Raw genomic sequence first — 9,597 nt, 5'->3', positions numbered from 1 at the left:
GCGGGCACTTCTGCTAAAGTGCATCACGCGCTTGCTTGGGGGTGTGGAAGGGAGTCTTCCCTTCCCTTCCCTTCCCTTCCCTTCCCTTCCCTTCCCTTCCCTTCCCTTCCCTTCCCTTCCCTTCCTTCCCTTCCCTTCCCTTGCTGGGGTGGAGTCTGAGTTTCTTTCCTCACCTGCTGTGGGAACTCTGGCCAATCGCTGCCTGGGTCTGTCTCCTGGTCTGTGAGATGGTGACAGTCGGTTCGTTTTTTCTCCCCCTGTAGACTGTACGTCCTCCGCGGGTGGGAGAAGGTGTCCTTACTCCTCCCTCCAGGCAACAGCCACCTCCAGAAAATGTGGCTGCTTCTGGGGTCAGAGCTCACCAGGGGCAGGGCAACCCGTCCGGCCATGCCCAAAGGGTTCCCAGACCCGTGCTCGGGCCCGCACCCCGAGGGGAACCCCCAAGACGGAATCTGAACGAACCAATGCGTAACTGGAGAACAACCCGTCACAGACCGGTGAGCGTAGCCAGGTTTCGACCTTGACCTCCCAGCAGCACCGACAGCGGGACCCCGGGATCAGACAGAGCACCGGTAAGTGAGGCGAACAGCCAATTTCTCAGCAGGGAAGACGTTATTGGACTGGATTCGCTGTGCCTCCGGGGCTAATCCAGGACCCTTGAGCTTGATGCTTTTATTGCGTATCTCGGGATATTGGGTTAGGCCTGACTTTATCTCAAGCAGTTGGACCGAGTGAGCTCCTACAGGATACCAGCCGTTAGGTTAGCTTCCTTGCATGTTCACTCTCTCAACAGCCTAGGTGAGCGTCCCAGTCAGTGCTAGGAGCCGTTGCTCAGCCTACGTGGCCCCGCTGCAGCCTGGGGGGGTGAGCCGGAAGGTTCTAGAGTCCGTCCGCCTGGCTGTGAGTTGCGGCTCTCCCACCTACCCACTCCGTGGCTAGAGCAAGCTGACTGCACTGCGCAAGCCTCAACTTTCTCACGGGCAATGTGGAGGTAACGACGCCAGGCAGCACAAAACAGGAGGTCTGCACGGAGTGCTTGGCCACACTGTGTTCTCTGCAACGTCCGTAGATGCCGGCTCTGAGATGCGGGGACCTAGATGGCCCGGGCCCTGGGGGGTGCACAGGTGATGGAGGCACAGTCTCAGCTCTGAGACATTTGTGGTCTAGGGGGAAACACGGCAAAATGAGGCTGGGATCCCAGGGCCCTCTTTTCCTGAAAGAGGACATCGAGGTCACCAAGGCCCAGTGACTCACCAAGAACCCCCAGGACACAAGTGGAGGTCCCAGGATTGTCCTTGGGGCGCTTTATGCTGACCTGTCTAGTCCCTGTCATGTGGTTCTTCTCTTCCTGGGTGCCTCCTCTCGCCCAGAGGGAGATCGTTGCATTTAGAGAATGCCTGGAGCAACCCTGCCACCGTGTTTCTTTCTGGGTCTGGGTGAGCGCCCAGGACGTGGGTACGGTCAAGGACAGGAGGGGCCTTGACCTTGGCAGATCTGCCTTTATCTGGAGGCCTTTTGCTTTGCACAGCCCAGCAGAGGAGGGACGGGAGGCTGGGGAAAAAGCCGGTAGGAGTCGGTGAGGCTGGCCCTGTGTAGAAACGTGGGAAGGAGACTCAAGAGAGATGTGGGGGAACTTTCCAGTCTCTGCTGCTGCCCCTATCAACACACTCACCTTCAGCATGATCTGTGGCGTCTAAGTTACGCTCAGCGACAGGTGCTGACATCGGGGCTCCGGCAAACGTCTTCAAGGTCCACAAGCCAGGCGTGTGTATTCGTTCTTCCTTTGAAACGCCCCCTGCCCAGCATTCCTCTGCCTTCTGGTCCTCTGCACATCTGGGTGTCAGGAAGTGGCTTTCACCCCCACCTCCTTGTACAATCTCCATCCAGGCTGGGCCCCAGTGGGGTGCACCTGCAAAAAGGAGCTAATTCCTACACCAACTTTAATTTCTAGCAGTAGGGGACCTTCCGGCCGGCGACCTAGTGGGTCGGCCCCATCTGTAAAGTGGAAATAACAAGAGTGGCTCCCAGAGGCTTTCCTCTGAGGATGAGGGACCATGGACAGCTGGAATCTATTGCCCAAGCGTGGCCTAAGTGCTTCCCCAGAAGGAAATCATTTCGTCTTGACCGCACACGCTGAGGTAGGTATCGGCACGGTAACCTCGGCTTTACGGAGGAAAGAAGCAAGTCCCGGAGAGCTGGGGCGAGTTTGTGCCTGTGTCTAAGCGGGAGTGAATAAAGGAGTCGGGGAGCTGGGGACTGAACCGGATGGTGCAGAAACTGAGTCTGGGACCCAACCCGAGGCTGGGGGCAGAAAGAGGGAGATGGGTCCGGGTTCAAATTCGGCCACCGTAGCTACAAAGGCACTGAGCACTGAGCCTCGATCTCCTCTTTCGAGCAAATAAAATGGAGCCCTGAAGGGTTTTAAGCAGGGTGGTGACATAATCTGTCGTGTGGCTAATTGTGTCCTTCTGGCATGCTAGCCTGGAAATCCATGCCAAACCCCCAGGACGGTACCTGGGCCTCCGTGAGAGATTCCCCCCAAAACAGTCCTTGCTCCTTGGACAGGTTTTGTCTTCCCAAATAAATTTGCAAAGGGTGAAGACCTCTCGCTTCCTCTTGGACCCCCCCGGGTGCTCTCCAAGCAGAAAGGATATGAGCAATGCTGTAGAAATTCTCGAAGCCAGAGCTCTTGGAGGCGCCTGCCCGAGGCTGAGCCCGGGGCGGGAGAAGGAGAACAGAAACCGCCCGGGGAAACAAACACACCAACCTACGAACAAGGCCTGTGTTTGTTACAGAAAGAGAAAGGGCCCATTCAGCTCTGGGCCCTGGGTGCCCAGCGTTTCCTCCAGGCCCAGAGCTCCAGGCGGCTCTGCCTTGTCCTGGGACACGGCTTCCCCAAAGCCACCTGTGACCCCTGGCTGCAGCTTTGGGGCTCTGGGCTGAGGCCTGATGCATCCCCCAGTTGATGAGGATGAAGGCAACTGCCTTTTCCCCAAATGCTCACCAGAGCGGCTGAGACACCTCTGGCCTTGCCACACAGCCTGGGTGGGGTTTCCTTTTCCCTTCCCCTTCCTCAACTCGGTTCTTGGTATCTTCTCTCTTCATTCACTTCTGAAGCCCAGGGCCAACAGTGGAGCCATGGCTGGAATGGAGAGAATTCCTCCAGCTATCTTGGGGTGGGGCGGGAAAATGTAGTAACATTTATTGAATGCCTACTACGTGCCAAACATTCTGCTGAGCCTTATTAATCTACTACTCCCAGCACAGCGCCGAAATGGTTGGATTCGACTGAGAGTCCCTTCTCTTTCCAGCACAAAATCCACCCCACGGGGCTGTGATGGTGAGAGCTAGGGTAGGGAAGAGGAGAGGCTACAGCGAATGAGGAAGCCCCCAGCACACAGCAGGTGTGTTCAAGAAATACACCTGTATCCCGGCTCTGAGTTTCTACGGTACGTGCTGAACACTTGTAAACTGGGAGGAGAGAAAGAACGACTCTGCATAAGCAGTTCGTTTGTTTCATCCCACGAGCATTTAACAAGTTATTTACCGAGTGCCTACCATGTGCCAGAAACTGTGTAGGGGCCAGAATACATCAGTGAAAGAGGCAGAAAAAGCCCCTGCCTTCGTGCAGCTCGCATTCTCGCGTCACATCAGGGAGAGGGATTCTTTCCACGCGTTTATCCAGCACGGCGTGTGGACGGCCTGCCTGTGTGCCAGATGCCGTTCTCCGCCCTGTGTTCGCAGACCACGTCCCGTGAGGCCAGGAGGCAGCATTGCCCTGGGCCGGACTGCACCTTTGTGGGAACTTGAGGAAAGGGGTCTTCTCCTCTGACCTCTGCCAGAAAAATTGTCCTGACCAGTATACGAATAGAGAGTAACAACCATGTGATGGGGTCACCCGGGGTCGTGCAGTGAACAAGCTTCACTGAGGAGGGGCTGTACCCCGTGGGGCCACTCGGAAGCCACTGAAGCCTCCAACTCTGAGGAAGGCTGTCAGTGCTGTTCCAGGCACGGGAGTGGCTCCGTCACGACAGCAGCAATAATAATTGTTTTTAGTTTTTTTTAAGTTTCTTTTTATTTTTGGGAGAGAAGGAGAGAGAGCAGGGGCAGGGGAGGGGCAGAGAGAGACAGAGAGAGAGAGAACCCTAACTAGGCTCTGCACCTCAGTGCAGAGCCCGATAAGGGGCTCGAACCCAGGAACCGTGAGCTCCTCACCTGAGCTGAAGTCACGAGTCGGAGGCCTAACCTACTGGGCCACCGAGGTGCTTGGCAGCAATAATAATTGTTAACGAAAATTAGAGCTAGCATTTCCTAACGACTCCCGGATATTCCAGAAACTGTGCTATGTGGTCCTGAATTCATTCAGTTTTCCTAGCACCCTATGAGGCAGTGTCATGGGCTGAGCTGCGTCTCCCCCAAATGCATATGTTGACGTCCTAACCCCCAGGGGCCCAGAATGTGACCGTTTTTGGAGACAGGAACTGTGAAGCAATGATCAAGCTAGAATAAGGTCATGAGTGTGGACCCTGGTGTAATAAGGCCGGTGTCCTTGTAGGAAGGGGGATTAGGACACAGACAAGTACAGAGAAAGACAGAGGAGAGGAAAGATGGGGAGAAGACAGCCGTCTACAGGAAAGAGGCCTCAGAAGAAAACGCTGCTGATACCCTGATCTTAGACTTAGAGACGCCAGAATAGTAAGAAAAGAAATTGTTGTTGTTTAAGCCACCCAGTCGTGGTGCTTTGTTATGGCGGCCCCAACAGACTAATGCAGGTTAAGTGCCATTTTCCCCATTTTACCCCTAAATACAAACTAAGTCTCAGAGAGGTTATGTAACTTGTCCAAAGTCACACAGCCAAGAAGTGGGGAGATGAGGTTAGAAGTCAGATCCGCCTGACCCCAAGCCCATGTGCTTAGCCACACTGCACTGGACAGATTTTTCGTCTTTGATGCTCTTTGGGGCCTTTCGGAGATTCGGTTTTAACTACATCCCTGCAGGTAAGGAAGTCAGGGGGAGGGAGTCTGGCACTGAGCCCGCCTCCACACCTACATACCCTTCCCCTGAGCAGACGCTGAAGAAGCAGGCCGGCGGGCTCTCTTCTCGTCCGGGCGCTGCCCTTAGAGCCGGGCCAGGCTGAAGAAATTGTCCCTTCATTTTGTTTTGTTTTCTAAATCATCTTGGCCTTTGGAGGCAGTGACCTTTAGAAAAAGAAAGAAAAATACAAAATATTCCAAAGACAGTGAGTCATCCGAAAAAGTCAACTCGAGACCAGGGCGCAGTAAGCTTTGTCACGAGTCAGATAGTAAATATCTCAGGTTTCGCCTGTCACGCGGTCCCCATGGCAACTACTCGGCTTTGCCTCCATAGCCGCCGTTGAGGATATGGAAATGAATGCGCGTGGCTGCGTTCCAATAAAACTTTATTTATAGGTACTAAAATTTGAATTCTACATCATTATCCTCTGCCACGAAAAATGTTACCTCTTCTTCGGATTTTTTCCTACCACTTGAAAATGTAAGATCTGGGGCGCCTGGGTGGCTCAGTCGGTTGAGCGTCCGACTTCGGCTCGGGTCACGGTCTCACGGTCCGTGGGTTCGAGCCCCGCGTCGGGCTCTGTGCTGACAGCTCAGAGCCTGGAGCCCGCTTCCGATCCTGTGTCTCCCTCTCTCTCTGCCCCTCCCCCACTCATACTCTGTCTCTCTCAAAAATGAATAAACATTAAAAACAATTTTTTTAGGGGCACCTGGGTGGCTCAGTCGGTTGAGCTCCCGACTTCGGCTCAGGTCACGATCTCACGGTCCGTGAGTTCGAGCCCCGAGTCGGGCTCTGTGCCGACCGCTCAGAGCCTGGAGCCTCCTTCAGATTCTGTGTCTCCCTCTCTCTCTGCCCTTCCCCCCACTCACGCTCTGTCTCTCTCAAAAATAAATATTAAAAACAAAATTAAAAAAAAATTTTTTTAAACAAAGTCAGGGTGCAGATAGCATAACTATCACGCAAGCCACACACGTAATTTAATACGGAAAAATCTCCCGTAACCATGTTTACACAATGAAAAGAAGGAAATGAGCTTGACTCAGATTTCATATTTCTATTTAATCCAACATCTCCAATATCATTTCAATATGTAATTAATAATTAAAAATGGAGATATTTTATAAGCTTTTCTTCGTGCGAAGTCTTTGGAAACCGGCTGGCCTGTCTTGCGGTCAGGCTGAGCTGGGTTCGAATCTCAGCTCCTTGCATAAGTAATGGCCCCAGTCTGAGCCTCAGTGTCCCCACTCTGGCCTGGGAGGATTGCAGAGAGGATTACAGGAAGAGGCTTGTGTGGAGCTTTCGGCAGAGCAACCCCCCCCCCACACCCCCCACATCCCCCTGCACTGCCTTAATGCCCAGGGGGTGAGGATGGCTGGTCAGATGGAGGACAGGACCCGGGTGGGGGTGGGGGGTGCGGAGGTGGCCAAGAAAGTGGAAAGAGCTGGAAGCAGCAGGTGTGGTAGGAAGGAGCCAGGAGGGAGGGGCTGCCCCGCCCCGGAGCCCTGCCCTGCCCTGGGCCCTGCATCTGGCAAGGCGCTGAGTCACCTCTTGGCCTGGAGGGATTCCTGGGAGGGGTGTGCAGGGCTGCACGTCCCACTGAGGCAGGCAGGGGAGAGGGAGGGTGCCTGTCCGCGCCAGCTCTCTCTCTCTGCCCCAGCAGCACCAGTGGGGAGAAAGACCCAGGTTTACAAGCAGTAGCTAAGGGCCCTCTTGGGGCTCAAGGACGCCAATCCCGCCCTAGCCCTCCCAGAGCCCACAGTTCCACGAGGGGAGATAGACCTGTAATTTTATCCCAAGGCAGGTGGGCGTTGAGTGCCAGGCCCGCCTTCCAGCTGCAGTGACCCTGGCCTGGGCTCCCATCTCTCTGAGCTGCTGTTTACACGTCTGCAAAAGGAGCCTAAATAACACTTTCTGTATTGTAAATAACGCTGCTCTAAACATAGGGGTGCATGGATCCCTTTGAATGAGTGTTTTCCTATGCTCCGGGTAAATACCCAGCGGTCCCCTCGCAGGGTAGTTCTATTTTTACTTTTTGAGGGGCCTTCACACTGTTTTCCAATGTGGCCGCACCAGTTTGCATTCCCACCCGCGCAAACCAAGAAACAGACCCTTAACTCTAGAGAACACACTGATGGCTGCCAGAGGGGAGGGGGGTGGGGGGTGGGGGATGGGGGAAAGAGGGGAAGGGGATTGAGGGGTGCACTTGTCACGATGAGCGCCGGGCGATGTGCCCAAGTGCGCCCTCCCTAGATCGTACGCCTGAAACTAACCCAACACTGTGTGTTAACCAACTGGAATTAAAATAAAACCTTAAAGAAAATTCAAGTCAATGGAAGAGTTAAAACAAAACCTTAAAAAAAAAAAAAATAAAACAACAACAACAAAACAAAAAAATACCTTCTCTGGCCTGTTCTTTCCAGACTGCTTCGGGCCAGTATCAGGGAGATGGCCGAAGGCTTCCGTCTGGTCTGGTGGAGAGGCTCCACGGAGGCCGGGCGCCCTCACGGGCTTGTTCTCCACTCTATCCTCAATTTCTGGGCTTTGTGAGCCCTCGGGAAACGTTTGTTGAATGAATGAAAGAGAATGGGTGGCAAAGGGCATGCTGAGAATGGTGTCCACTCGCCCAGGAGGTCTTGTGATTCCAGAGCAATTCCCGGTGAGACCCCAGGTGGGTCCCAGGATCCAGAGAGGTGAACCCAGGCTTAGGGCGCTCCCCGCGGGCTCCAGGAGCCTAGAAACACCACCAAAGGAGAGGAGACCCACTCCCTATCCCCGGAGTCCCGGAGGAGTAACTGACATCAGAGAGAGGACACGAGGAGACACTGGGCTCCTCCCGGCCAGCAGGACACCCAAGGGGGTCAGCGGGGTGCAGAGCGCTGGCCGACCGGCTTGGGTCTGGTTCAGCTGCTCAACACGTGCTCTGCGCCCGACCACGCGGGCCTTTGTTTCCTCATCTGTAAAATGGGCAGTTTCGGAGGTACACCAGATCCAGCCAGAACGTCCCCTGCTTTCCAGAGACAGCCGGGTTCCCCTTCCTGGTCAGTATCTGCCCTTCCCCCTGAACTAACCCAGCTCTCCGCCTCTCCCTCTGCCAGTTCGCCTTCGCCGCACTTCACGTAAAAGGAATCCCGCAGCGACTTTGTGTCTTTGTGTCTTCTCCCTTCCCGTCCCTCCTTTTCTTCCGGTAAAGGTGCTCCCGTTTGCTCTTGGGGACCCACCCTCTCCCGGACTCCATGCCTACCCCTTCCTCCCCGAGCCCTGCATCCGGGAACGGGCAGGTGAGCCAGACCATGTGGTAGTTTCCTAATGTTGCCCTAACAATCTACCAGAACGTTAGCGGTTTAAAACACCAATTTATTATCTTACCATTTTGGAGGTCTGACATCTGAACCGAGTTTTACTGGTCAAATTCGGGGTACCGGCAGGGCCACACTCCCTTCGGGGGCCTTAGGGAAGAATCCGTATCTTTGCCTTTTCCAGCTTCTAGAAGCCATGCTGACCTCTGCCTCAGTAGTCACGTCACCTCTCGCTGCCTCCCTGGTTAAGGACCTTTGTGATTGTGCTGGGCTCACCTCGATGGTACAGGACAATGGATGTCCCCATTTCAGGATCCTTAATCTTTTTTTTTTCAAGTTCATTTATTTATTTTGAGAGAGAGAGAGAGCCAGAGGGGGAAGGGCAGAGAGAGAGGGAGAGAGAGAGAATCCCAAGCAGGCTCTGAACTGTCAGTGCAGAGCCCGATGTGGGGCTCGAACTCAAGAACCGTGAGATCCTGACCTGAGCTGAAGTCTAGAGTCGGACGCTTAAGAGACCGACCCACCCAGGCGCCCCTCAGGATTCTTAATGTAAATATCTGTGCAAAATCCAGTGCCACGTAAAGTTACGTATTCCTGGGTCCTGGGGATTAGGACGTGGATGTCTTTGGTGGGTCATTATTCAGCCAACTACGTCTGGCCACCGGGAGCATCCCTGCACTCCTTCCTTCCTTCCCTCGACCTCCCCGCCTTCTTTCCTCTCTCTCTTCCTCTTTCTCTCTCTCCTCTTCTTCCCTCCCTCCTCCTCCTCCCCCTTCCCCCTTCCCCTTCCCAGAGCCACTACTGTGCCCTGCCTGCCTGGTTCCTGCACCTGCACTTTTGAAACTGTGGGGGCCTCAACCGACTTGTTGCTGGGGAAAGCACTGGGTAACTACAGTGAAATGACTTTAAATCCATTTTAGGGGCGCCTGGGTGGCTCGGTCAGTCAAGCGGCCGACTCCTGGTTTCAGCTCAGGCCTCAATCTCCTGGTTCATGAGTTCCAGCCCCGTGTCGGGCTCTGTGCCCACAGTGCAAGGCCCGCTTGGGATTCTCTCTCTGCCTCTCTCTCTCGCGCTCACTCTCTCTGCTCCTTCCCCACTCGCTCTCTATCTCAAAATCAATAAAATAAACTGTAAAAAATAAATAAACAAAACCATTTTAAAACGCAGACTATCAGAGAAGGGAGCCAGGCAGGAATGTAAATGACTATAATCCAGGGCAGAGGAGGATACGAGTCTTGGAGATAACAGACCGACTGCTCAAGTCCAG

The sequence above is a fragment of the Panthera leo genome, chromosome F2, assembly GCF_018350215.1.
Source record: "Panthera leo isolate Ple1 chromosome F2, P.leo_Ple1_pat1.1, whole genome shotgun sequence".
In the NCBI taxonomy this organism is placed as follows: domain Eukaryota; kingdom Metazoa; phylum Chordata; class Mammalia; order Carnivora; family Felidae; genus Panthera; species Panthera leo.
Note: the sequence above shows the minus strand (reverse complement) of the source record.